The sequence below is a fragment of the Anabrus simplex genome, chromosome 2 (assembly GCF_040414725.1).
Source record: "Anabrus simplex isolate iqAnaSimp1 chromosome 2, ASM4041472v1, whole genome shotgun sequence".
NCBI lineage: Eukaryota > Metazoa > Arthropoda > Insecta > Orthoptera > Tettigoniidae > Anabrus > Anabrus simplex.
This window is the reverse complement of record NC_090266.1, coordinates 1,099,113,802-1,099,134,186: the sequence shown is the minus strand read 5'-3', so window position 1 is coordinate 1,099,134,186 and position 20,385 is coordinate 1,099,113,802. Positions and strand designations below refer to the sequence as shown.

At 38.2% G+C, this 20,385-nt stretch overlaps 1 protein-coding gene across 1 annotated transcript in view; it reads left to right on the top strand.

Moving 5' to 3' along the window:
• LOC136864721 (protein FAM135A) overlaps positions 1-20,385 on the top strand; it is a 570,393-nt gene that overhangs the window by 182,773 nt on the left and 367,235 nt on the right. The gene's annotated exons all lie outside the window — the stretch shown is intronic.

Genomic DNA, 20,385 nt, shown 5'->3' with positions numbered 1-20,385 from the left:
CTTTTGCATAATTTGTAACCAAAGAGTTTTCTGTCAAGAAATGTAGTTTTAAAGCACCCTCAGTCTTTCTAGTACTGCAGATATGCAGCATGAGTATGTCTATACCTTTTGACCATGTCCCAAAAGATGCTTGCATGTTGTCATTCAGCTCTGACCTATATTATACAATTGAAGTCATGTTAGCCCTTCTAATTTACATTCTCATTCTGTAACTGGTAGGTTTGGATGTATGTATGTTTAGTCCTCAGCCTGAAGGCTGGTTGAATCCTCAACAGCTCCGCCATCAGCTATCATAGATGGCCTAGGCATCACTGAAGAGCCGTACTAGGGAAATGAGGAATGAGGTAGTTTCCCGTTGCTTTCCTCACTGAGCCATAAGTTGCTATTACATATCAGTCTGCCAAGCCCACTGAAATGCATGCTCCAACTGACCCTATGAGCAATATTTTCACACCATTCATAGCAGGGACTGGCTGCAGAAGGAATGGCATTACTAGCATCACTCATACCTCAGTCACTTTCATTTTGTCAAAGCCAAGGATAAAGCTGAGACAGATCAATGAAAGTAACAAGATTGCTCTAGCCCATACCAGAAGACATAGTGCACTGTAAACATCGCCAGCAAAGGCATTAGGTTTGAATATAAATTAAATTTTATTCCATGCAGTAATTTAGGGCAGACTTCATGTTGACATTAATCTGCTTGCAAGTTTGACTTCATAGTAAAAGATAGGGTTTTCTCATGATTCAGTCTGCTGGTCTCTCTGCCTGTCTAATCATGTAATTGATATTAACTGAATTTTATAGCTATACTATTGTTGATAGGTGTTTAATTCACTCCAGTTTTGTTACTTTTTTGTGTTGTATGCATATGGGGTTTGTGTAATAACGATGGTATGTGGATGATAAGATTGTAGTCACAACCTGTGAATGCTATGTGCTGTTTGTATGTTTTGTCAACTAATGGCTTTTTTTGGTAACTGAAATATTATTTTAGATTTAAGCATGTAAAGACAACTAATTACAAGAAAAAGTTGCCAAAGAATTTGTGACCGGGCGAGTTGGCCGTGCGCGTAGAGGCGCGCGGCTGTGAGCTTGCATCCGGGAGATAGTAGGTTCGAATCCCACTATTGGCAGCCCTGAAGATGGTTTTCCGTGGTTTCCCATTTTCACACCAGGCAAATGCTGGGGCTGTACCTTAATTAAGGCCACGGCCGCTTCCTTCCAACTCCTAGGCCTTTCCTATCCCATCGTCGCCATAAGACCTATCTGTGTCGGTGCGACGTAAAGCCCCTAGCAAAAAAAAAAAAAAATTTGTGATGCCGGGCTGAGTAGCTCAGATGGTTGAGGCGCTGGCCTTCTGACCCCAACTTGGCAGGTTCGATCCTGGCTCAGTCCAGTGGTATTAGAAGGTGCTCAAATACACCAGCCTTGTGTCCCATACTGGCATGTTAAAGAACTCCTGTGGGACTAAATTCTGGCACCTTGGCGTCTCCAAAAACCATAAAAGTAGTTAGTGGGACGTAAAGCCAATAACATTATTATTATTATTATTATTATTATTATTATTATTATTATTATTATTATTATTATTATTATTATTATTATGAGATATTTTATTACTGTTCCTTTCTTTGAAATGACCAAAGCTTTTCTGGAAAAGAGATAGACAATAAAGGCATAGATACCCGATGTTCTGAACAACAGAGTTGAGACTAATCATCCAAGAGTGCAGTCTTCTGAATATAAAGCCAGATTGCTAGATTACATCTGTTCCTGGAAATTAGGCATGTGCTTGTACTTTCTAATTGTCCCAAAGGTATTCTTCTGTCTTTACATAGATTACCTTTCGTTGACACTTGAAGACCCCACCCTCCATTAAATAAGGTGGTGGTGGTTGTTGTTGTTTTGTTGTGCTAGCCTCTTCATTTCTACATAACCACTGCATCCTGCATCTGCTCTTATCTATTTGATATTCATGTTTGGTCTGCCCCTGCTGTTCTTGCCACCTACGCTTCCCCCCAAAACTAACTGAACAAATCCTATCATTCTGTCACTTCTTCTGGTCAGTTTTGTCAAATTGTCCTCCTCTCACCAATTCGATTCAGTATATCTTCATTTTTGATACATTCTACCCATCTCACCTTCAGCATTCTTCTGTAACACCGCATTTCAAAAGCTTTTATTATCTTTCTTTCTGAGCTAGTTATCATCCGTGTTTCACTTCTATACAATGCCATGCTTCAAATGAAAGTCTTGAAGCACATCTTTCTAATTCCTTTATCAGTGTTGGAAGTGAACAAATTTCCTTTCTTAAGAAAGTCCTTCCATGTTTGTACTTATCTGCATGTTATGTATACCTTATTTACTTCTACCAGCAATAGTTATTCTACTACCCAAGTAAAAATATTAATCTATTTCCTTTAAGACATTATTTCCTAATGTACTATATCCTGCATTACCTGATTTCATTCGACTGCACTCCATTGCTTTTGTTTTGGATTTATTTATTTTCATCTTGTACTCCTTTTCCAAGACTCCAAGGTTGTAACCTTTCACATTCAAGATTTTGATGAAGAAAGATTGTAGAGACAGTATGTGCCATCTACATGTTAATTTTTGGATTTTAAACGAGCGAGTTGGCCATGTGGTTGGGTGCACGCAGCAGTGAGCTTGCATTTGGGTGACAGTGGGTTTGAACCCCACTGTCAGCAGCCCTGAAGATGGTTTTCCATGGTTTCCCCATTTTCTTACCAGGCAAATGCTGGGGCTGCACCCAGGCCACGGCCACTCCCTTCCCACTCCTAGCCCTTTCCTGAACCCATCATTGCCATAAGACCTATTTGTGTCAGCGCGACATAAAGCAGCTTGTAAAACAATTTTAAAAATAAAAAAATGATTGTATTGCTGGTTGTGATAACATTTAAGAATAACTGTTCCGTAAAATTAGGGTAGGTTGTAACATACTTCTTTGTCTTAACATTGTGGTTTTTACACTTGACTGTACTACATACATATCCCACGTTGTTCCATCTATACGATGGGTCGGCGAATGAAGCCCCTCCACCAACTTCTGTCTTTGTACTTTTCTCCTTCTTCAGTGTTGTCCTAGTCCCCTCCTCGTTGCTGAATGTTGTTTTTCACCATGTCTGTATGTCGCATTCTTGGCCGCCCTCTTGGTCTTGAATATTTTAACTGCAGATAATACATTTTTCTGGGTATGCAATCAGGATCCATCCTTCTCATGTGACTATACCATTTGAGTCTACGCAGAGTTATGTTATCCTGCATTCTGCCAACCATAGCCATGTCCCTGATGTTCTCATTACGAATTTTATCTTGTCTTGTTTTGTCAACCATCACTCAGACGAATCTCATTTCAGCTGCCTGAATCCTTGCTTCATCCTTTTTCATCATGGTCCAGATCTCACTCCCATATGTCAAAATTGGCAAGTAATAAGTCAGATAAATTGCTCTCTTGCATTTCAATGGTACTTTTGGGTTCCATATTAGGTCTTGGGCAACTCTATAGAATGTTCCTCTAGCTTGAATCGTGCTGGTAAGTTCCTCTTCAATGGAGCCTGTTGCTGATATCATGCTTCCTAGATATATGAATTTGTTGGACATCTTGAGTTGTTTACCCTCTATTTCAATGTATCCTTCAGGTTGACCATTTCTCTGCATAACCAACACTTCACTTTTTTCCTGACTGGATTTTAGGCTGTACCTTTTAGCTGTTACTGTCCATGCATTGATCTGATCCTGAAGTTCCTCCTTGGAATCTCCCCATATACAGATGTCATCAGTAAATAGCATGACTTTCATTTTGTTGTCACCAACGTTTTGGCATACTTGTTGAATCTCATTCATCACAGTAATGAAGAGATGACAGAACTCCACCTTGTCTTAGGCCCGTATTTATTCTAAAGGGTTCCGTCATTCCTGATGGTGTTGTGATGCGACTACTGATGTCTGCATATAAATTCTCAATTCGTTTTATAATGTCATTATTGATTCCACTGTTTCTCAGCACGTCCCAGACTTCGTCCCTGCTTACAGCATCAAAGGCCTTTTTGATATCCAGAAAGGCCAGACAAAGGACCGTATTATGTTCATAATACTTCTTCATTAGCTGACACAGTCCAAATATTATATCAACTGTTGATCTGCCTTTCCGGAATCCGTGTTGTTTCTCTGATAACTTTAATTCTATCAATGGTCTTATTTTCCTTTCTAAAATCTTTTCATACAGCTTTCCCACTTGGGAAGTTAATGTAATTCCTCTGTAATTGGAACATATCTTCCTGTCACCTTTCTTAAAGAGTGGAATGATGATATCTTTTTTCAAATCTACTAGTACCTGCCCATCCTTCCATATCTTGTGAAAAAGTCTATACATCCTCTGGTTTCTTGCATCACCCATAGACTTGATCATTTCACCACACACTTCATCAATGCCTGGAGATTTTCCTGTTTTGATGTATTTCCATGCATATTCTGTTATCATTCCATGTCAGATCTGTTATAGTGTCTTCCATCCTTCCATCATTAACTAATCTGTCTAATGGAATGTTTGTGATATCATTCACATTTAACAGCTTATCAAAATAATCCTTCCATTCTTCTTTGTTCTCTCTGTCATCTGTAATGAGATACCCACTATCACTAGTCAGATAATTAGTCTGTTCTTTGTCCCCCCTCCTGTTCTTCATCATTCCATACAACATTTTTCTGTTACCATCTACATCTTCATTTAGTTTATCACTCCATTCATTCAACCATTTTTCTCTTTCTGCTCTGACAACCTGCTTAGGTTCTTTTTTTGCCAACTTTGTCCTTATCTGTTCGACTTTTGAAATATTTTCCGTAGGCATTGTTTTTTTTAAGGACTGTGTCTCTTGTTTTATCATTCCACCATGGTGTATCTTTCCATTTCCTTTTGCCATTTGTTCTTCCACATGTCTCCTCTGTTGTCTTGACTAAGCATTCCTTGAAATTTTTCCATTCTCCTTCAACTATTCCAGTGTCTGTTTTTGGTATTCGCTGCTGGATTTTTTCTTGATATTCTGTGGCCTCCTCTTTATCCTTCAATTTCCATACCTTTAATTTCTTGTCCTGGATGGTTCTTATTTCCTTCAACTTTTTAAACCTAACAAGGAGCCTATGATCACTGTCAAGAGCCACATTTGGGATCACTTTCACATCCAACAACATTTCTTGTATATGTTTATTTACCATAATATAATCAATGATGGACTCCTGTTGCCCATTCCATCCATATTTGGTGATTTCGTTACTTTTCTGTTTGTGATACCAGGTATTACCAATAACTATGTTATTTCTCAGACAGAAATCTGGGAGTCTGCTTTCCTTAGGGTTCGTTGGTCCCCATCCATGTGTGCCAGTGATGCTCTCATAACCTTGCCTATGAGACACTACTTGGGCATTCATGTCACCAATAACAATGGTTCCTTTGCCTATAACTTGCTCTTCCAAGGATTCTTCAAATAGGTCTTTCTCTGAACTATTACAACCTACTTGCAGGGCACAGCACTGGATGATACTAATGTTCTGGGTAGGGTTTAATTTTAGACTGACTTGGATAATCCTGTCAGATTTGAAGTTTATGTCTATTACATGCTGTTTCATTGAATGGTCCATTATAACACACACTCCATTCTTAGCTGAACTTCCTCCTGACCAATATAGATGGTAACTTTCTCTGAGTTCTTTTAGGGCCCTTGACCCTTCCACTTGGTTTCACTCAGTCCTAGTACATTAATATACCGTACCTCATTTTCATCAAATCAACACACTCTTCTATTTTCCCTGTCAGAGTTGCTGCTCTGATTGTGGTCGTTGTGTTGTAGATTTTAGTTCTCTTGCTGGATCTTGATGGAGCATCGAGCGTTGAGCTGTCATTAATATCAATACCAGGAGAACTTGCGTCCTTATTGGATTTGTTTAACATTCCTAGGCTTCTTTTGGTTTTGAAAGCAATTAAAATTTCTGTCTTCCACTGACTTGCTAGGCCTAACATTTCAGAGGATTTTCTGTCAGGTGTTGTCTCTCTTAGCCTTTGGCAGTCCCCTGCATCACTGCAAGGCAACAGCTGATAAGTTTATGTGTCATTTTCTACACAAAGGTCTCATCTAACCTTCTAAGGGAAAATTCCTCCAACTGTAGCTGTTGGTTTTCCCCTAGTTTGTTGGGTTTGGTATCGGCCACCCAACCCTCGGCCAGACAGTCATACTTGACTTACTAAAGTACACTAGACTGTACTAAAGCAGTAAATTAAGGTGAAGAAATAAAACCTTTATTTTGACCAATAGGAGGTTGCTAAGCTAAGAAAATGAAACTAGCAAAACCAAGTAAATATTCCTTGTTTCATAAATGTCCTTTGTGTTAACATATTCTATTGTTAATAGTTTGGAAACATCCTGTCAGCTACAGTATTTGTATTTAAGTCTGTTATAACATTTACTACTGTGATAATAATTATGTTGTACACCCCATCTAGAAAAATGTACATTCATTGGTATCATTCTTCTAAAAAAATTACCATAATTTATTTTTGTGTGGAACATGATTGTTTGATTTCAGTCGTTCTTATGAGATTAGTTTATGCAAATTCCTTTTCCAGTCACTGGAATGGTCACCCATTTCTTACATTTATCCCACATTGTCGGTGGGTCTTTTACTAGAGCAGTAATCACTATGCTGAAAGAATGTGATCCATTGATATGGCCCACTGTTCATTTGAATCAATAGAAGGCTCTTGGGAAGGAAGAGACTCAAGTTCAAGTAGACTGTATTTTTCAAATTACCATCCATGTGAAGAGAAATGTATCCCAAATAATCACAGTTCTCTCCAACTTGTACTTTTCCTGTATTACTCCCTTCCTTCACCTAATGCCCATGGTGTACATGGGACTGTCTGCATACTACATCAGGAAATGGGATTTAGTAGAAAAGGTGTCCTGTCTATTTGTTTGTATGGGCACTATGAACTCCTTTTGATATCCGAGAGGGATCATAGGTACACTGACATAGCACTTGGGCTACACAGCCCCACGTAGAGTTGTGAACAGTGTGCTACATTTCATTACAGACTACTCCCCTTGATATGAATATTATTTGTGGTACTTGTGTCCTAGTAGTTCTGTTGATTTGTATCTGATGTGTTTGCCTTTATCCTACCATTACATAAATGAGTAGTAGTGATCCAATACCTTGTTATTAATTTATACATTCGAAACCCTGAATATTAGACCCGATAATCTTTTCTGAAAACCTACCTGTGTTAGTGCAGCATTCGAATGATAGTTAACGAGTGAGTTGGCTATTCAGTTGGGTCACGTTGCTGGGTTTAAAGAAGTTTCTTTTAATTTACCATTTGCTTTACGTCGCAGGGACACAGATAGGTCTTATAGTGATGATGGGATAAGAAAGAGCTAGGAGTGGGAAGGAAGTGGCCGTGGCCTTAATTAATGTACAGCCACAGCCTGGTGTGAAAATGTACATTATTTTATTATTTATTAATATTATCTTTATTAATTTTTATTTACTTATGTAACTAGAATTTAAGCTGGAATATGTTTTATAATTACATCAACTAGCAGTAAAAAGCAAATAGCAGCAGCAGTAGCACTGGCAGTAAAAAAAAAAAAAAAAAAAAAAAAAAAAGCTAGAAGGTGGGGTTGTTCCTTCAACCTAACCTTAGTTGGATCTTCAGGGCTGCCGACAGTGGGGTTCCAACCCACTATCTCCTGAATGCAAGTTCAAAGCTGCATGCTCCTAACTGCATGGCCAACTCACTCGATATGTAGCTGTTAGCTTGCATTTGGGGGTAGTGGGTTTGAATGCCACTGTTGGCATCCCTGAGGATTGTTTTCCGTGGTTTCTCATTTTTACACCAGGAGAATGCTGGGGCTATACTTTACTGTAATTAAGGCCAGGTTGCTTCCTTCCCATTCCTACCCCTATCCTATCCCATCATCCCCATAATATCTCTGCACTGGTGCAATGTAAAACAGATTGCAAAATAAAAAACTAAGTAATGAGAAGTCTGCTGGTGAAGGTAATATTTCTCCAAATCTTTGCTGCACTTCATCAGAAGAAACCACAAGCTGTTTAAATTTGAAAAAGTTTTAAATTAAATTTCACTGTTAGCTCTATTAATGAGAAGATACTGTTGTTCTTTACCAGATGGTTCCCAAGCATGGCCATCAAACTAATAAGAAAAAGGGAAAGTTTCATAAAAAATTTAAAAAGTTAGGCAAAGAAAGACAAAGAAGTCATTAAATTAAATCACTTTGTGGGCTGAAAAGACAAGAAAGGACAGGAGAGATTTTAAAAAAAGAAGAAGAAGAAGAAATGAACAATGGGATGTACTGTACTCATATATAGAGCAAGTTTTTCATTGCCCAATTTATGTGGTGTATAGCTTTGTATATCATCTATGTCTGCCTTCAGTACAAGGAGGTCTTCGTTCGATTTCCAGCTAGGCTGTTAGATTTTTATTGTGGAGGCTTAATTCCAGTTGCTCAGGGACTGGTGTTTGTACTGTCTCTAAACTTCTCTGCAGTTCGCACACTACGCATAATATGTTCCACCACTAAAATTACATATATTACTTCACAAAGCTTAAAAAGGGCTGTGGTACTTCCTCTTAAAACAGTAATAACTACCACCATTACCACTAAGAAGAGCTGCAGCCAAGCTAGAACGGCCACATGAAATTATCATTAACACCATCTATCTGCCTAACTGACTGGCAAGGGAACAGACTACTAAGCAATATGGCAATTCTGTGTACAGTATATATAAATATGTGGTTTCTTCTCTTGAAACAGCGCCAATGACCTGCTGTTAGGCCCCTTTAAACAACAAACATCAACATAGTTTCTTGAAGCAAAATGAGGTCTTTACAAAATGCCATGTTTATGGGCAGTTAGTCTTATTTCACATGGAATAAACCCCAAAGCCCATTATGTATCATTACCTATCTACCCTGGTAATGGTTTTAGGTTTCTGCCTCCTATCTGTACATACTCCCCTAAGCTAAGCCACAAAGTTCATATTACATTTCTGTCTATTATCTTTGGCTTGAAGCTGTACCACCCTTATTTACCTGCAGACAAACATCACTTTCTGCACATTGGATCTAACCAAACTAAATTTACAGGCATGTTCATGTCTTTGTTCAAGGGGAAGCTTTTACTGAGTTAAGCATGTAATTAAATTATAACAAGGTTAATAATGAATTTTTTATTTATAGAAAAGGCTTTTCTCAAATACACTTCATAATACGTAACATATTTGATTACAAGTACTGGTATTTTATTGAATGTTCGTAGTTTTGTGTTAAAACAGATGTACTGCTCATGAATGTTGCCAACCACAGGAGCAGTCATTTTAAGTTTTTGAAAGGGTAGGTCAAGGAAAGATTGAAGAATGTTGGTCCTCCCTATCCTTTTTTGCTCTTTGTCCACTGACAGGGGCTAGTATATATTATTCATTTACCATCTCAGTTAATTGCTAATTTAAGTAATATGAATAGTAATAAATCTTAGATGCCGGAATATTTTACACTAGTGCCCGGCTTATCAGATATTGTGGTGTAGATCTTGTCATTAATAATTAGTTTTTAAAGACTGGCTTGTTTACAGACAGAAGTGGTGTTCGAAATTCTCCTCTGGTTGGTTACAATATTGTATTTGGAATGACTCATCTGTGTAGGTTTAGAAATGTTGATCCATTTGTTATGAAGCTTTGTTACTAGTAGTGTAGTTCTTTGTATAATATGAAACTCCTCCCTGAACTACTATGTGTTTACAGTTAAGGTGCAAATAAGTGGGAATTAATTCAAGTAAAACATACTGCTGTTATTTGACAAGAACCTTATTGACTGAAATCTGTTAGGTGTGTTAGCTTTGATTTTTTTAATGTTACATAAATATGTTAAATGAAATGCTCTAATGTTTGAAGATCTTTTACTTATTTTTCTGTGATTTATTTGAGTCATGAGTGTGCCTCACCGAAGTCCTTTTCATCATCCTAAATAATTTACAATTAGACATTGAAAGACTTAAAATGTAATTTATCTAAAATTTTTAAAAAATCTTGCCAGGCTGAGTGGCTCAGACAGTTGAGGTGCTGGCCTTCTGATCCCAACTTGGCAGGTTCAATCTTGGCTCATTCTGGTGGTATTTGAAGGTGCTCGAATACATCAGCCTCATGTCGGTAGATTTACTGGCACGTAAAAGAACTCCTGCGGGACTAAATTCCGGCACCTCAGCGTCCCCCAAAACTGTAAAAGTAGTTAGTGGGATGTAAAGCCAATAACATAATTATTTAAAAAATCGTAGAAGTAAGTTATGTTACCTAACTTCTTAATACACTGTATTTATAAGCTGACAGTTTTGGTTCATGCATCCCACTTGTGTTCAATCCCTCTAAACTTAAAAAACATTTTTGTGGCCATTTAAGTGATTTTATCATCATTTACTGTAAATACGCATCACTGTTGCATCTTCCAAGTCTGTTTGCAATATTCAGACTGACCGACTGACTGATCCCTTGGCACTACAGCCCTGAATGGCCTTGGCCTACCAATCGACCGCTGCTCAGCCTGAAGGCCTGCAGATCATGAGGTGCCGTGTGGTCAGCACGATGAATTCTCTCGGCCGTTATTCTTGGCTTTCTAGACCGGGGCTGCTATCTCACCGTCAGATAGCTCCTCAATTCTAATCACGTACTCTGAGTGGACATCGAACCAGCCCTCAGATCCAGGTAAAAATCCCTGACCTGGCCGGGAATTGACACAGGGCCTCCGTGTAAGAGGCAGGCATGCTACCCCTACACCACGGGGCCGGTGAAAAATTATGTATTTTGCATATAGTAGGTTTTAGAGGACAATACATAATGTTTTTCTGGTTCAGTTTAACAAAATGACAATCAGATATATTTTGGAGATATTGGTGTCTGTGTAATGAGTTATGTTACCTTCGCAATGAAATTTAGAAGAAGGATAGCACTATTATAAAATCTCATTGAAAGTACTTACAGGAGAACTATCAATCAGCTCATACAAAACCTACCTTGAAATTTTGCTAAAATCATCCATGTCCTATAGGAAGCTCACTTACCAAAAATTAGCTGCAAGTTTTAACTTGAAGGTCCCAAAATGAAAACAGGAATCTAAGAAACATGTAAGTGTAACTGTGTAGAATGTTAGAGTTAGTTTTGGGCAGCTCTGGTTACTGGTAGAATACATGCATGCATGCTGAGGTTGAGTGCGCATCCCACCACTTTCTTGAGTGTCTCTAACTGTTCAGGGAGGTACAATGCTTTCATACAACATTTTTCAGGTTCGACTTCAGAACTTCAACTCTCTTAATTTTTGGTAAGTGAGCTTCATGTACGACATAGTTGATTTTAGCAAACAATTCAAAGTAGGTTTCAGTATGAGTTCGTCGATAGTTCCCTTGTTGGTATCAAGTGTCCAAAGTGTATTGCCATGGGCCATTACCACTTAATGTGCATTTATATAAGAGGAACTCTAGGTTTGTCTTTAGTTCAACTCATTATTAGGGAAACTAATTGGCAATGCTGACGTTAACTCTAGAGCATTGTTTCCCAACTTTTTCATACTTCTGTACTCTTTTTAAAGTGATTTATGTAAATTGTACCCCTTGTTTTTAAAATAGTGGCTGTTTTTTAAAATACTGATTTTTATTCAGTTTCTGTCCAAATGTAAAATAGTAGAAATGTGTTAAATCAAAATCAAATCAAATCAAAATCTCTTTATTTGCAAATGAGGTGTCTACCTCGGTGGCAAATGGTACACTAAAATACATTATTGTCAAGCACTAAATTTTAAATTAACAAGAGACAAAGAAAATTTTCCTAGAATACAATATTATACAATTTGCGCTAATAATTTGTTCTATTAAACACATACATCATCCTTAATAAATTTATATTGTTTACAAGATTCTACTTATAATATCTTACAAACATAGTCAACTCATATACAGTATGTGAAATTACTTCTAATAATAATATACAACTGGTATAAGATTAAAATTAACATTGAATTTATTTACATATTTATATTTTACCCATTTTGGAACATAAGTAGCATAACGACCTGCTGCGTCTTAACCAGAGCCCCTTTTGCCACCACTTTTCAGAGTTCCTGAAGGGCCTTCACAGCTACCGTAGCGGTCCCAGGGCCCTCGAAGTCCCCACTGTACTTCACCCCTACAGGCAGTCCCCTACTTGGGCTGTCCAAACTCCATAGACCAGGGGATGGAATTAATTTAATCACACACATTTTTATTTACAATATCCTGCACTGGTCGAATGCCCTCTAACATTTCATTTATTTTCTCTGTTGTTGTTTATTCTCTTCTTGAATATCTGTACAGATTTTGGAAAAGGATCAAACACTACCCCTGGTAAACTGTTCCACTCCTTCACGCCCTTCCCAATGAATGAAAATTTACCCTAATCGCATCTGCTAAAATTCCTTCTAATTTTGTACTTGTGGTCAGTTCTACCAATATAATTATTTTCCAACTGAAGCCTCTCACGGATATCTCTCCATGCTTCTTCTCCTGTATAGGCTCTATATAATCCTACAAGTCTAGTTTTCTCCCTTCTCTTACTTAAAGGTTCCCAACCAAGTTCCTTTAGCATTTCTGATACACTACTCTTTCTCCTGAAATCCCCTGTTACAAACCTTGCTGCTTTCCTCTGCACACCATCTAGTTCTTTTATTAGGTATTCTTGGTGAGGATCCCAAACACTGTTTGCATATTCCAATAATGGACGAACCATACTTAAGTAACTTTTTTCTTTTAATTCTTTGTTGCATCCTTTAAGTAGCCTCATTATGACATGTAACGATCTGTATGCTTTCCCAACAATGTCATCAACATGACCCTTCCAGTGCAAATTACTTTCAAATCTCACACCTAAGTATTTGCACTTGCCATCTTTAGGGATAACTACCTCATCCAAAGTATATTCAAATTCAGTTTTAAAGCTCCTGTTTGTAAATGTTGTAACAGTTGATTTGCCTCCATTAATCTTCATATTATTTTCTTCAACCCATTCTTGGATACTCTCAAGGTCCCTTTGTAATTCTGAGCAATCCTCAATGTTATTTATTTCCCTATAAACAATTATGTCATCTGCATACAATCTTATTTTCGATGTTATATTGTTCCCTAAATCATTTGCATATATTAAGAAAAGTAACGGACCGATTATACTACCCTGTGCAATTCCCTTCCAAACTGTCTCTTCCTGTGATATATAATTTCCTACTTTGACTTTCTGAACCCTTGACTTTAGAAACGTTCTTATCCAACGTATAACCCTTACGTCCAGTCCTATTCCCTCCAATTTCTTTAATAATATTCCATGTTCCACTCTATCAAAGGCTTTGGAAAGATCTATGGCTATGCAATCTAACTGGCCTCCTGAATCCAACTGATCTGATATGTCCTGCTGAAATCCCACCAGTTGTGCCTCGCAAGAAAATTTCTTTCTAAATCCATACTGGCTCCTCATAAACCAATTTTTATCATCACATATCCCTCTGATGTACTTTCCTGTTAAACTCTCCAGTATTTTACAAACTATACTGGTCAGGCTGATTGGTCTGTAGTTCTCTGGTTTCCTTTTATCACCCTTTCCTTTATAAATTGGTATTATTATAGATTCCTTCCATTCCTTTGGTATTACACTATTATTTATGACAAAGTCAAAGAGAAATTTTAAATAAGGCACTATATACCACCCCATCGTCTTTAATACCTCCCCAGTAATTTGATCACTTCCTGCTGCTTTTCCTTGCTGAAGCAGTTGGATTTCTCTGAAAATATCTTCATTTGTGAATGAGAAGCTTCTTGTTTCCCTATGTGTCTCTCCCTCTCTATCTTCTGTTATGGTTTCCAAGTCCTGACAATCTTCTACTGAATCTCTGAATTCCCTACTGAAGAGGTTTGCTTTCTGAGTATCTGTTAAATAGTGTTCACCCCCTTCTCCCACCATTGTAGGAATTTGGATTCCTTTTCCTTTTTGATTCCTGATATATGAATACAGCTTTTTCCATTTCCCTTTGTGGTCATTACCCTCTTGAAGAATGCCATTCATATAATTCTCTTTTGCTTCCTTTTTCACTCTATTCAGTTCCCTCATTAGCTGTTTTCTAGTTTCTCTATTCTCCCTGCCCTCTTTGATTTTCCTGTTTACTATTCTACATTTTCTTTTTAATTTTCTTATTTCCCTTGTATAATAAACAGGGTCTGAGGTCATTTTACCCTTCTTAACAGGTACAAATATCTTCTCTCCTTCCCAAATGATTCCTTTAAATTTAGCCCAAAGTGTATCCACATTACTCCCTTCACTTATCCAACAACTGAATTGTGATTTAAGGTAAGTCCCAAATTCATCAACTTTAGTTTTTCTGTATAATTTCTTGTCTTGTGTGACCCTCTTATTAAGCCTTTTTGGTACCAGTCCTACATCCATTATTACAGCCTTATGGTCACCTATTCCTTCAATTACCTCAGTTTTATCAACAATTTCCCATGGTTTAACCAAGAATACATCTAGTAAGTTATTGAGACGAGTCGGTTCTTGTACTACTTGTGTAAATCCTCCCTCCCAAATTAACTTATTTGCCAGTTTCTGTTCATGGGCTTCACTTGCAGCTCCATTCCATTCAACTTCAGGCAAGTTTAGATCTCCCCCAATTATTACCATATCATTATTATTGTTTTTATGAGTATAATCTATTATTTTCTCAAATATTTCCAAGTCTCTTTCCTCTCTTCCAGGCCTGTATGTTCCTATAATTCCCACCTCCTTCATATTATGTGACAAACTAATTTTATCCCTAATATTTCATCCCTTTCATCGGTAAACCATTCATGTGAACAATAAGTTTCCTTCACCAGAATAAACACCCCCCCTCCCTTTTTATCTCCTCGGTCTCTACGATAGACTGTGTACCCTTCTGGAAATACTTCTCTATTACCCACACCTTCTCTCAACCATGATTCTACTCCTATCACCACATCAGTCTCATAAGATTCCATCAATGTACCGAATTTTAATTGTTTATTTACTACACTCTGACAGTTTACCAAGAGCAATCTCAGACCTCCTTCCTCCCTAAAACTTGACTGTTGCAATTGGGTAACGTTTGTCTCATGAGCTGAGAACATCCCTGGAACCCAGATCCTTGTACATAGATCTTGATTTAAGGGTCTGGGTTTTCTGGCAAGTTTCCCTGTATGTGCCAGTTTAGTGGTATGGGTTTTCTTAAGTACAGATTAGTTTGCAAATCTCTGTTGATAATTGTAGCAATTTGTCTACAGAGATTTGCTTTTCCATTACCATTCAGATGTAACCCATGCCTAGTAAACATTTGCCTGCCAAGACCTAAAGTATCTACTACATAGACATTTCTAAAACTCTTACACAATCTCTCGATTTTTATATTTACATCATGTACAGCTTTGTTCACACATGAGTCCTCTAAAAGGTCATACCTAGGTGGCACATTAACTACAATTACTTTTGAGTCAGGTAGTTTGGAAAGCTTACCTCTGAGAGTCATAATTAGTTCCTCACCTTCATTTGCAGCAATGTCATTTGTACCACTCACAATTACCACATAATTGTCCTTCTCTAACACAGGATCACAACTTGAATGGACGTCTTCAGTTTTGGCACCTGGTTTTATTAGTCCTAAAACCTCAGTTTCTGGATTCTGCAGCTCATCCTTGATGCCTTCTGCCATACCCCGCCCTTGACTGTCTGCGTAGAGATGAATCTTTGGCGATCTTGACTTTCGGTTGGTTTTCTTCTTCTGTAGGTTACCTTTACTGGATTTAAAATTATTTGGAAAACTTGGTATGTCTTCTTCTGGAACTTGTTGAAGTAACTGAAATCTATTTTGGCACTGCAAAGAGTTTTTTCCCGGTTTTAAGTTGTACGTAGTTTCTCCCATATGTTTAACATTAGGCCTAAAATGGCTACGCGTCACTTCCGTCCACGGCGATCTTTCTTCTCCAATGTCTTCTTTATCTTCCAGTTTCTTTATTCTGTCCCTTAAGCTTTCATTTTCATGTTTCAGAGCGCATAAATCTTCTTGTAGCACTCCTAAATTCTTAATTATAGTTTCGTATGTCTCTCTTTCTTGTTGTTCTGCCTCACTATCGGTTTGTTTACACTCGGGACACAACCACTCACTTTCTTCAATATCAGTCCTATTTACAATATTTGCACAACGAAAATGGTACCATTCATCACACTTACGACATAGAATCCCATTTTTAACTACTCTTCTGCATTTGCCACATTTTTCACTGCATCTTACACCATTATCTACTACGGATATCACAGACTCACACACAGTAGTCGCCATCTTACTTCGGTTCTCTAGTTGGTAACAGAAAATTACAATAGAAAAGACAATCCACATATTTATTTTTATAAATTTCATAACACAGAAATAAGTGTAACTTCATATTAAGTATTGATGATCACTTATTTAACTAACTCTCATTTTCATTTTTAATAATAATAATAATAATAATAATAATAATAATAATAATAATAATAATTGTAGTGTTTGTCTGAAAAGTCTATAATTATTGTTACTCAGCCATGGGAAACATTGTTGATGAAATTGCTGAGCTTGCTTTGATGCTCTTAGTTACTTGAAAATGGACTCAAAAGATGCAAGATGCAGTCTTAATTCCAGACTTGCATCAAGCTTGTTGCAATACCTAGCTACTTTAGGCATTAAAATCCTGTCTTAGGCAGCCTAAATAGGTTTTAAAATGTTTAATATAAGTATGGAATATACACTATCAGAATTTGTACAAACTGTTTCTAACTGTTTCTGCTTTTCCTCCATTCAGGTGGAGTCACAGGTGCAAACTGTGATGCACATGTGGACTTGACTGAACCTGAAATTCTCTGAACCGAAGGCCCTGATGCTGACTATTCAGCAAGGAGCCAGAGTTTGTATTAACTACTTAACTATTTAAAATATAAATTAAATTACCTCCTGAACAATGTTAAATCGGGTTTTCACTGTATTTGGAAGTGCCAGTTTGATCTCAATCTTTGAAGACTGAATGAAACTGTACTGGAACTACTGAAACAGTTTCCTCTCCAGCTACATTACAGTTCAGTACAGTGTACTTTTCAAGGTTTTTAGGTATAAATTTGTGCCTTGTTTCAGTCACAATATTTCAAAATTGAGGGAATATAGAAAATCCTCTCAGCATCAGTGGGATTGGACTATACTCTCTGTTGACCAACGAGATATATCGAAGCAAAAAAATAAATTTTTAAAATTAAAAAATATGATTTAGGCACTCAAATTGGCATTTATCATATAGGCACCAATGGTCAAAATAGGCATTAATAGGCATTAACAAATGCCTTTTAGTCATCTTAATTTGACTTAAAATGGATTTTCACTTTACTCTGCATGTTTAGCTGTTGTGGGAACAAATAGGCATTTTAGGAAATATTCTCAGCTAACATGTCTTTTTAATCAAAATTTAAAGAAAAATTGGTTGAAAGATCAATGAAGTACTTCTTTTCCCTTGACGGGTAGACTAGCATCCACACTAAATTCTTCAGGGAAGAGCTCTTCAATCCTGTTGTTTTCTTTTCAATTCATTTAATCAGTTTTCACATAATGTTTGCAGATTTGATTTGTAAACAATTTTTTTTCCGTGATTGCTGATTATTGTCTGTGGTGTAGTGGTTAATATGATTAGCTACCACCCCCGGAGGCCCGAGTTTGAATCCTGGCTCTGTCACGAAATTTGAAAAGTGGTACAAGGGCTGGAATGGGGTCCACTTAGCCTCAGGAGGTCAACTGAGTAGAGAGGGATTTGATTACCTCCTCAGCCATCCTCAAAGTGGTTTTTGTTGGTTTCCCACTTCTACTTAAGGCCACGGCCGCTTCCTGATCTATCCCTTCCAATCTTCACATCCCCTCCACAAGGCCCCTGTACTGAATAGCAGATGAGGCCGCCTGGGCGAGGTACTGGTCCACCTCCCCAGTTTTATCCCCTGACCCAAAGTCTGGCGCTCCAGGACACTGCCCTTAGGTGGTAGAGGTGGGATCCCTCGCTGAGCCCGAGGGAAAAACCAACCCTGGAGGGTAAACGGATTAAGAAAGAAAGAAAGAAAGAAAGAAAGAAAGAAAGAAAGAAAGAAAGATTACTGATTATTTTTCATAGAAGACTGGTTGGGAAAGGCTGCTCAAAAGGAATTATTCCCTACCTGTTGTTTCAAGTTTTGACATTTGTAGATGATATTGATTTAAAGAAGGATAAAATAAGGAGCTATGAAGGAATTACGAGGACGGTTTGAAAAGTTCTCGGAATCACCGCTAGATGTCAGTGCTAGAGCAACGAGGTTCCCGCGCAGTAATCACACATCCTTTGTGAGTGAACACGTGGCGCGTCAGTGCTCTAGCTGCAGGAGTGTGGTAGTGATGACTCTTTGTTGTTGTTCCTGCGTAGTGATTTGTGACAATGGAAAAACTGAGATTCAAGCAGTGATTAAATACTTTGTAAAGGAAGGTATGAAAGCAAAGGAAATTCATGCCGACTTTCAGAACACACTGGGGGACTCTGCTCCTTCATTTTCAACTGTTGCCAAGTGGACCAGCGAGTTTAAATTTGGTCGGGAGAGCTTGGATGATGATCCGCGTAGTGGACGGCCAAAAAGTGTTATGACCCCAGAATTTATCGCAAAAGTGCATAAAATGGTCATGGAGGATCGTCGACTGAAAGTGCGGGAGATTGCTGAAGCTGTAGGGATGTCTTCTGAATGGGTATATTATATTTTAACCAAAGAATTGGGTATGAAAAAATTATGCGCAAGATGGCTCTTGACATTGGACAATAAACGCACCAGATTGGAAATGTCCGAACAAAGTCTGGCCTGTTTTCAGTGCAACCAACAAGATTTTTTGCGCCGGTTTGTGACTACAGATGAAACTTGGGTCCACTACTATACCCCAGATACAAAACAGCAGTCAAAGCAGTGGAAACATGCTGATTCACCACCACCAAAGAAAGCAAAGGCAGTGCGTTCAGCCGGAAAGGTCATGGCCTCAGTTTTCTGGGATGCAAAAGGCATTCTGCTGATAGATTATCTTCCTACTGACCAAATAATTACGGGGCAATACTATGCAAACCTCCTAGACCAACTACAGGAAAAGATGCACGAAACAAGGCCTGGTTTGGCAAGGAAAAGGTCATTTTTCATCAGGACAACGCTCCGCCGCACACAAGTGTTATTGCCATAGCAAAACTTCATGAACTGGGGTACAAATTGTTCCCACATCCACCTTATTCGCCTAATTTGGCACCATCAGACTTTCATCTATTCCCCAAGCTGAAAATTTTCCTCGGTGGACGGAGATTTTCTACAAGGGAAGAACTGACAGCCGAATTGGAGAGGTATTTTGCAGGCCTGGAGGAATCTCATTTTCGAGATGGGATCAAGGCATTGGAACATCGCTGGACCAAATGCATTAGTCTACAGGGAGACTATGTTGAAAAATAAAAGCAGTTCCACCAAGGTAAGATACTTAATTCTAGTACATTCCGAGAACTTTTCAAACCACCTACGTACTCCTCTTGGAAGCCATTCCTTTGGTCGTACGTAGGGTGTACAGAGTAGCTTTCCATCTGATTCGTCGGTGGTAAACTTCATAATCTGCCACAAAATTGACTGATTTAAGGATTTGGAATCTGATATTGATAGGACATCTGAGATGAGAAGAGACTTAAAATCACATTCTTGCACACCTTACAGTGTTCTTTAATATATATACGAGGGTCGAGTCATAAGTCATGGCAACTATTTTTTTTCTCGCGAACAGGAGACAACATGGAAAATCTAAGATTTGCATTTGGAAATATAGGGCATGTACTTATGCATAGTGCCTGTAGACAAATTCTGACTTCAGGAGTTTCTTGCAGGAAAGTGACAGAACACAGGCCATTGGTAAACATTTTTTTATTATGGTATAGACAGCAAATACACAAGACTACATACAAAGGACAGGTCTCCACTGGTTACAGACATTCGAAATAATCACCCAAGGTTTCCACTGTGCGTTCCCAGTGGTGGGGCAGGCGCTGAATACTATTCGCTGCATGTGTATCGCTGATGTATGACACCCCTCTCCGAAATGCTGTTACGATGTCCTCTTTGTTAGCAGACTGTTGTCCACGTAATGGCTTCCTGACTTTGGGGATTAGATCATAGTCACATGGGCTCAGATCAGGCGAATAAGGCGGGTGTGGAAGAACCTCCCAT